At 34.5% G+C, this 8,194-nt stretch overlaps 1 pseudogene; it reads left to right on the top strand.

Moving 5' to 3' along the window:
• The first annotated feature begins 5,088 nt into the window (after nt 1-5,088).
• LOC112930787 (small ribosomal subunit protein uS2-like) lies at nt 5,089-7,472 on the top strand (annotated as a pseudogene).
• The last annotated feature ends 722 nt before the right edge of the window (nt 7,473-8,194 follow it).

The raw sequence follows: 8,194 nt of genomic DNA, 5'->3' as shown, positions 1-8,194 counted from the left end.
TTAAATGTAGTGTTGGATTTGGTCTACTGGTATTTTATTGAGAATTTTTGCATCCATGTTCATCAGAGATATTGGCCTGTAGTTCTCTTTTAGTAGAGTTTTGATCGGGCTTTGGTATCAGGGTAATTCTGGCCTGAAAGAATGAATTTGGAAGTTTTCCTGCCTTTTCTTTCTTTCTTTCTTTCTTTCTTTCTTTCTTTCTTTCTTTCTTTCTTTCTTTCTTTCTTTTTCTTTCTTTCTTTCTTTCTTTCTTTCTTTCTTTCTTTCTTTCTTTCTTCTTTCTTTCTTCTTGGAATAGTTTAAGAGTAAGTATTAAATCTTTAAATGTTTGGTAGAATTTGCCTGTGAAGCCATCTGTCCTGAACTTTTGTTTGTTGAAAGTTTTTTGATTATTGATTGAATTTATTTGCTGGGTATCAGTCTGTTGAAGTTCCTCTTTCTTCCCATTTCAGTTTTAGTAGTTTCTATGTTCTCTCTCATTTGTGATTTTATTTGAGTCCTTTCTCCTTTTTCTTGATAAGTCTGGCTAGAGGTTTATCGATTTTATTGATCTTTTTTTTTTTTTCAAAGAACCAGCTCCTGGTCTCATTGTTCTATTGTTTTTTGTTTGTTTTGTTTGTTTTGTTTTGTTTTTAGTTTACGTATCACTTATTTATCTTGTAATCTTTATTATTTCCTTTATTTTTCTGGTTTTGGGTTTTGTTGGTTGTTCTTTTTCTAGCTCCTTTAGGTATAAGGTTAGGTGGTTTATTTGAGATTGTTCTTGCTTCTTGAGGTGGGTCTGTATTGTATTGTATTTCCTGATTACCCATTCATTCTTTAATAGCACATTATTTAACCACATTAAATAACCTTATTTAACCTGTATTTGTGGTATTCCCAGTTTGGGGGTTTGTTTTATTTTACTTTTTACTTTTTTTGTGGTTGACTTCTAGTTTTATATCTTTGTGGTCAGAAAATATGCATAGTATGATTTGATCTTCTTGAATTTGTTGAGGCTTATTTTGTGAAGTAATATGTGATCTACTCTGGGGAATGTCCTGTGTGGAAAGAATGTATATTATGCTGTTTTAGGATGGAATGTGTGTATATATCTGTTAACTCCATCTTTTCTAGTGTTTCATTCAAAACTTTTATTTTCTTGTCGATTTTCTGTTTATGTGATCTGTCCATTGATGTGAGATGTTAAAGTCCCTTACTGTTATTGTATTATTATTGTTTGGATCCTATATTTTTGTGATTAACTGTTTTATATATTTTGGTACTTCCATATTGGATGCATAAATATTTACAATTGTTATATCTTCCTGTTGAATTGTCCCCTTTATGATTATATAGTGTCCTTCTTTGTCTCTTGTTACATTCTTTATTTTAAAGTCCTTCCTGTCTGATAGAACTATTGCTAATTGGACTTATTTCTGATATCCATTTGCATTACAGATATTTCTCCATGCCCTCACGTTCAAATTGCAGGTTTCTGTATGTCTAAAATGAGCCAGCATACAATGTATCTTGTTTTTCATTCCTTCTGTCACCCTATGTCTTTTGATTGGAGTATTTGGTCCATTTATAGTCAAAGTAATTATTGATAGATATGTATTTATTGTCGTTTTACTATTTGTTTTGTGGTTGTTTCTGAAGATTTCTTTTTTCTAATCCTTTCTTGTCTTTTTCTCTTTCATGGTTTGCTGCTTTTCTTTAGTGATATATTTAAATTTATTTGTATTTATTTTTGCATACTTATTAGTGTTTTTCAATATATGGTTATCATTAATTTGGATGTAACCTCTTCAGCATATAGCAGTCTACATTAAACTGATGATCATTTAAGTGTGACCCCATTCTTTACCCTTCTCCTTCCCATGTTTTCAGTATGTGCTGTCATATTTTACATCCTTTTATTCCAATAGCCTAATATGGATTTAATTAAAGCCATTAAAGCTGGATGTGGGGGACAGAAAAAACATTGAAGAAAAATGATGGCCGGAATGTTTCAAATTTGAAGAAAATTATACATGGGCAAACTCAAGCAGTTCAAGAAAGCATTTATTTTAGAATAAGTGGTTTAGAATTTATAATAAAGAAAATCACATAAAGGGAAGTCATAATTAAATAGCTGAAAATCAGATAAAGGTAAAATATTAAAGAAAGTCAGAGAAAAATGCATATTGATTACAATAGCCAAACAAATGTGTAATAGAACAAATCCATTCCCAATAATAAAGTGCTAATAAATATAGAATGGATTATGAATTAGAGAATTACTATTTTGGAATTAATGTAGTAAATTACATTCTTATAAGAATTATTGATGGGTACTAAAACTTATGGAGTGGAGGGGGTTTTGTGGAATAGTATATTACATAATCTCAAATACCCCCTCATAAATATATTAATAGCACAATAAAAATGCTAATTAAGCAGTGAAGGAATCAGAAAGCATGTCTTACCGTGTAGAAGGCAGACTCTTAGATGGCTCCCAATTATACCCTCCTCCTGGTAGTCATGATTGTTATAAACTCATTTCATTGAATAAGGTCAGAAATTGCTACTTAAATCCTTAGAATACGGTGAAGATGCCACTTGCAATATGACACTATGTAAGTTTGTAACCCATCTTGCTAATAGACTTTCTCCCTCACTGATTTGATGAAGCAAGGTGCTGTATTCTGAGCTGCCTTACTGAGAGGCCCCTGGAGTTGAAACAGATCCTTTTATAGTTGAGCCCTGAAAAGGCTCATCAACTGATATCTTGATTATAGCAAAGTAAGATTCTGAAACAGAGCACCCACTTGAGCCATTCCTGTTCTTCTGACCCAGTGAAATTGTTCTACAATAAAGTTGTATATTCTTTAAGCTGCTAATTTTGTAAGCAACAATAGATAAGCAATTCAAGCTATCAAAATCGACATCATCAATACAAGATAAACAGAAATTATATGCTATTGGATATAGTATTCTGAAAAAGATACAACATCATTTTTGTAGTGTCCCAATCTATAATGCATACTTGAATCCGTTCATAGGGAGACAGCAATACCCAACTTGAGGAATATTATTTGTTTTGTTTTGTTTTTAAGTTGAGGAATATTCTATTAAATTACTGGTTATATTCTTTAATAGCATGACATAAGGAACTGCTCCAACTTGAAGGAAACTAAATAGACATGATAGCTAAATACAATTTCTGATCCTAGACCAAATCTTATATGAGAAAATAAATAGCTATAAAGCACATCACTGTGACAATTGATGAAATTGGAATATGCAATGTAAAGTATACAAAAGGTGTACTGAAGTTACATTTCTTGGGCAGCCCAGGTGGCTCAGCAGTTTGGCGCTGCCTTTAGCAAGCCTTCTCCATGATCCTGGAGATCCGGGATCAAGTCCCACGTCAACCACCCTGCATGGAGCCTGTTTCTCCCTCTGCCTGTGTCTCTGCCTCTCCCTCTCTCTTTGTGTTTCTCATGTATAAATAAATAAAATATTTTTTTTAAAAAAATGAAGTTACATTTCTTGAATTTGATTATTGTACTATGGATTATAGCTATGCAATGAAATAATTTGGTCTTAGGAAATGTATGCTGAAGTATTGTGGGTTTATAAAACTACTATGTGATTTCTGATAAGATAAAGTGAATGTGGGCAAGTGTTGAAAATTAATAAGTGCAAAAAATTCAGTTATTTTATACAATTTTTTGTAAATTTTCTCTAACTTTAAAATTATTTTAAAATAATATGGTAGAAATAATGATAAACAGGCATTCAGTTGTTTTTGAACACATTGTATTACACTAAGAAACCTAACAGAACTTCGGATTTCCCAGGACATAACCAAGGCATTGTCACACATTGAGCCCTATATATCATTAGTTAAAAATGCACAATTAATGCCTTTTAGCTTCTACTAGCTTGCAGAAATCTTGACATGTAGAGGTAGAAAAAAAATGCAGTTTTTCTTCATTCCTAGTTTAGAAAGTATCCTTATACATTTTATCAAAAGCTAATTAAAATTCCATGCCATTGGTAAAAAGAACATGAACACGAAATTTAGCAAAGGTAGATAAATCACTAGGACACTGGGAATTGACTGTAGAGGGAAAAAAACTTGAATATTGCAGCAAAACTAGGCCATCTATTCACTTCAACAAGAATCAATGGCTTATAATTTATCTGCAGGGCTGTCTGAGAAAGAGAGGGAAAGCCATAGTATCATTATCATCATCATACAATTACTTACATGTTAATTGGTGATCCACTGTAATGATACACATAGCACTGAAAAATAGAGAAGGAGAAGGATCTGAATAGGGTATGGAAAGAAGAAATGTTTAGTTGTAGGGAAAACACAAACCCTTTTCTCTCTACAACCCTGATCCCCTGGCTGGAAAAAAAATGCAATTGGATTTTACTAAGTTACTATTCCTCCCCTCTGATAATTACAGTGAAATAGTGAAATTTAAAGTTTCAGAGCATATATACACTCTACATTATTTTCCTCTGTAATTTCCAAAGTGTTATTTTATGACATGGCAACTTCAAAACCAAAAGGGTGCTTAAAAATTGTTGGCAGGCTGGATGGCTCAAGAGATTTGTAATAGGTTACACACTGCCTGTGATTTCTAGGTCATTGCTTTAAATCCATTCTGTTTAATGACTATTGGCTGTTTAAAGTGAAATGAACTGGTGAGTTTACCAGAGTTCCATAGTCATTTGTATTATCCACTACCTTTTCCAAAAAGTTTTTGTATAAATAGAGTCTCTAGTCACTCCCATGCCTCAGCAAGCAAGTTGAGAGATTCAAGTTAGAAATGTGGACTCAAGATTAAGATGCAATCACTTTTTTGACTACATAATTATCAACCACTAGCTTGCCTTCTTTTATCCTTGATTTCTCCACACTTTAAATTTGTGCATAAACATGTGCATTTCATAAATAAATCATCATTATTATTTCACTGCATTGTTTTATCAAATAAATATCTTATGTGACCATAGCAGCAAACATTCTATGAGGGGTCTCCTAAGGGACAAATAACCACAGTTCACATTACTTCACTTAATTTCATCTAATGCTTATTACTCACTATGAGGTAGTCACCTTTTTCAATAAGTGGAAAAACCACCACAGAGACCTTATGCAGCTTCCCTAAAATACATGGCTTGATCCTGAAAGTGAGTAAGTAATTCATTTAATGATAATTAAACGGTATTACTAGTCCAACTTAATTCTACCAAATATTGTCCAGTGGAGAGACAATGATGAACAAAAGAAACAAAGAACACACCCTCAAGAGCTAGTTTTTGGAGGGCAAGACCGACAGTAATCAAACATGTCAATAATAACATCTCAAATATTAGTAATATTATAAAGAGTATAAATATGCTTAGTGAAGACAGAGTGAGGGGACATGTGTTGCATAGAATAATCCAGAGAAGACTCTAGGGAAGGTGACATTAACCAGAGATCTGAACAATGACAAGGAACCATGTTCTTTGTCAATGTGCCAAGATTGATGTGCAAACTTATTATAATCCAATTTAGCTCTATCCATATTCCTTTGCAGTCTTGTCTCTTGCTTGTCTTTCTCCTGATTTTAGAAGACAAATGACTTAGCAAATTTGCAGAGATTACCAATCCAAAATTGGAGATTATTTCACAATCCTAAAAATAGAGGTAAGAAAGAGAAAGATAGTTGAGGAAAATGAAAATAGCCTTACATAGTTCATAATAAAATGACTCTGCAGTTTAATTTGGGCTATGCCACTTGCCTATCATGTGATTTGTGATTTGCTTAAATTCTCTCCTTCTCACACACACACATACACACACACACACAGACACAAGGCTTTTCTACAATATGCTCTGTTCCTTTCAGGATTAAATGAAATAACTTTAAAAAATATCTGAGATAATAGTAAGTGCTTGAAATATGAGTACCTGGAATTTGGCAGGGGAGAGGGATGGAAATTGAGAAATAATTATCCCATGGCTATCTTTAGAAAAATCTTTAAAGGACACCTGGGTGGAAAAAAAAGAAAAAAGGACACCTGGGTGGGTCAGCTGTTACGCCTCTGCCTTCCATCCAGGCCATGATTCTGGAGTCCCAGGATCGAGTTCTATATCGGGCTCCCTGCATGGAGCCTGCTTCTCCCTCTGCCTGTGTCTCTGCCTCTCTTTCTCTGTGTCTCTCATGAATAAATAAATAAAATCTAAAAAAAAAAATTTAAAGATTGTGACTCATTTTCTTTCTCTTTATATAATATGCTAATGGAAGCCATACTAGGAACTTTAAAATATGACAATAATATGAAATAGATGGATTGATTATAATGAAAGGCAGTTCTTTGTGACTCTAGAACATGTCTGTTGTAAGCAAACCTGTAAGTACATCCATCTATTCATTCTCCATTCAAAGAGTTATTAGTTATTTATTCCCATGTAGTGTGCTACACATTAAAGAAATAAACTCAGTGATACTCCTCTTCAAAAAAAAAAGTTAATGTGATTAAATACCATTAACAAAGTACAATAATCCATAATAGATCTGACCTTTCTGTGCTGCCCAGGGAGGAGTCCATTCAGGGCTTCTGTATTCCTATAGTAACTTTAAGTTATAACTTTCACAACGTCTGGAGCTCTTATGTCCTGCAAATGAAGGAGGAGGATGTTCTCAAATTACTTGCAGCAGGAACCCACGTAGGTGGCATGAACCTTGACTTCCACATGGCACAGTACATCTACTAAAGGAAAAGTGAAGGTACCTGCATCATAAATCTAAAGAGAACATAGGAGACACTTCTGCTGGCACCTCTGCCATTGTTGCCATTGGAAACTCAGCTGATGTCAATGTCAGTTCATCCAGGAATAGTAGCCAGCGAGCTGTGCTGAAGTTTGCTGCTGCTACTGGAGCCACTCCCATTGCTGGTTGCTTCATCTCTGGAAACTTCACTAGCCAGATCCAGGCAGCCTTCTGGGAGCTGAGGCTTCTGGTGGTTACTGATCCCAGACTCTCATAGAGGTGTTTTATGTTCACCTGCCTACCATCGCTCTGTGTAACTCAGACTCTCCTCTGCTATGTGGACATTGCTCCCTTGCAACAAGGGAGCTCGCTCCATGGGTCTGATATGGCTGCTGGCCTGAAAAGTTCTTTTCATGCCTGGCACCATTTCCTGTGAACACCCATGGGAGGTCATGCCTAAGCTCTACTTCTGCAGAAATCCTGAAGAGATTGAAAATGAAGAGCAGGTGGCTGCTGAAAAGGTTGTGACCATGGAGGAATTTCAGGATGAATGGACTGCTCCAGCTCCTGACTTCACTGCTACCCAATCTGAGGCATGAGTGTAACCTCTGTGCCTATTCAGCAATTCCCTACTGACGACTGGAGCACTCAGCCTGCCGCTGAGACTGGGCCGCACCTCCCACTGCTCTGGCCACTGAACGGGTGGGAACAACCACCGAGTGGTCTTAAGGTGCTCTTCCAGAGGCAAACAAAACAGAAATAAGGTTGTCGAAAAATAAACATTTTCTAAAAAAAAATACCCCGAGCAAACAAACTTGAATTTCATTTCAGACTCTATCTAGTAAATAATGAAATTTTCAAATTTTAAAATTAGAATTGTAAAGAAAACACTTCCCCTCTTAGAACAAGTAGGACAATTTGTATATAAATATTGTAGAGTCCTGAGAAATAAGCATTGTTAGTTTATTAATGTTTCTATCGATGTTTCAAATTTAAGCAACAGTGAATAATATTAGAGCTGAACCCATAGCCAACCAAGCTTCAGGGTTTTTATCTTTCAGCCTTCCATTTTTGCAGCAATATATGTAGCCTTCAAATGTTTAAGGTTGTGTTAAGAATATTCTAAAACTGACAGTCTGATATTAAGGAGGCAATGCTTTATTCTTTTATAAAGGAAAATAACATTAAATAGGATACTTTATGGAAACCTCTCCAAATAAGTGGTCGAGTCTTACTGTTATTGATTCCTTTTGAGGAAACATAATTGTAGAAATACAGGGTTTTTTTTTTTTAATAAAAAGCTACAATATTTAATCTTTTGGAAGGAAACCTAATGCTCATGACAGATCAACACCCAGAATATCCATAGGCAAGTTAATTGCTTAGTTGATGACAGGATTGATTAGGCAGAAAAACAATTTCTATGAAGCATAAAATTTGGGAAATGAACT

This window comes from Vulpes vulpes, chromosome 12 (genome assembly GCF_048418805.1).
Source record: "Vulpes vulpes isolate BD-2025 chromosome 12, VulVul3, whole genome shotgun sequence".
NCBI lineage: Eukaryota > Metazoa > Chordata > Mammalia > Carnivora > Canidae > Vulpes > Vulpes vulpes.
Note: the sequence above shows the minus strand (reverse complement) of the source record. Positions and strands in the feature narration are given on the sequence as shown.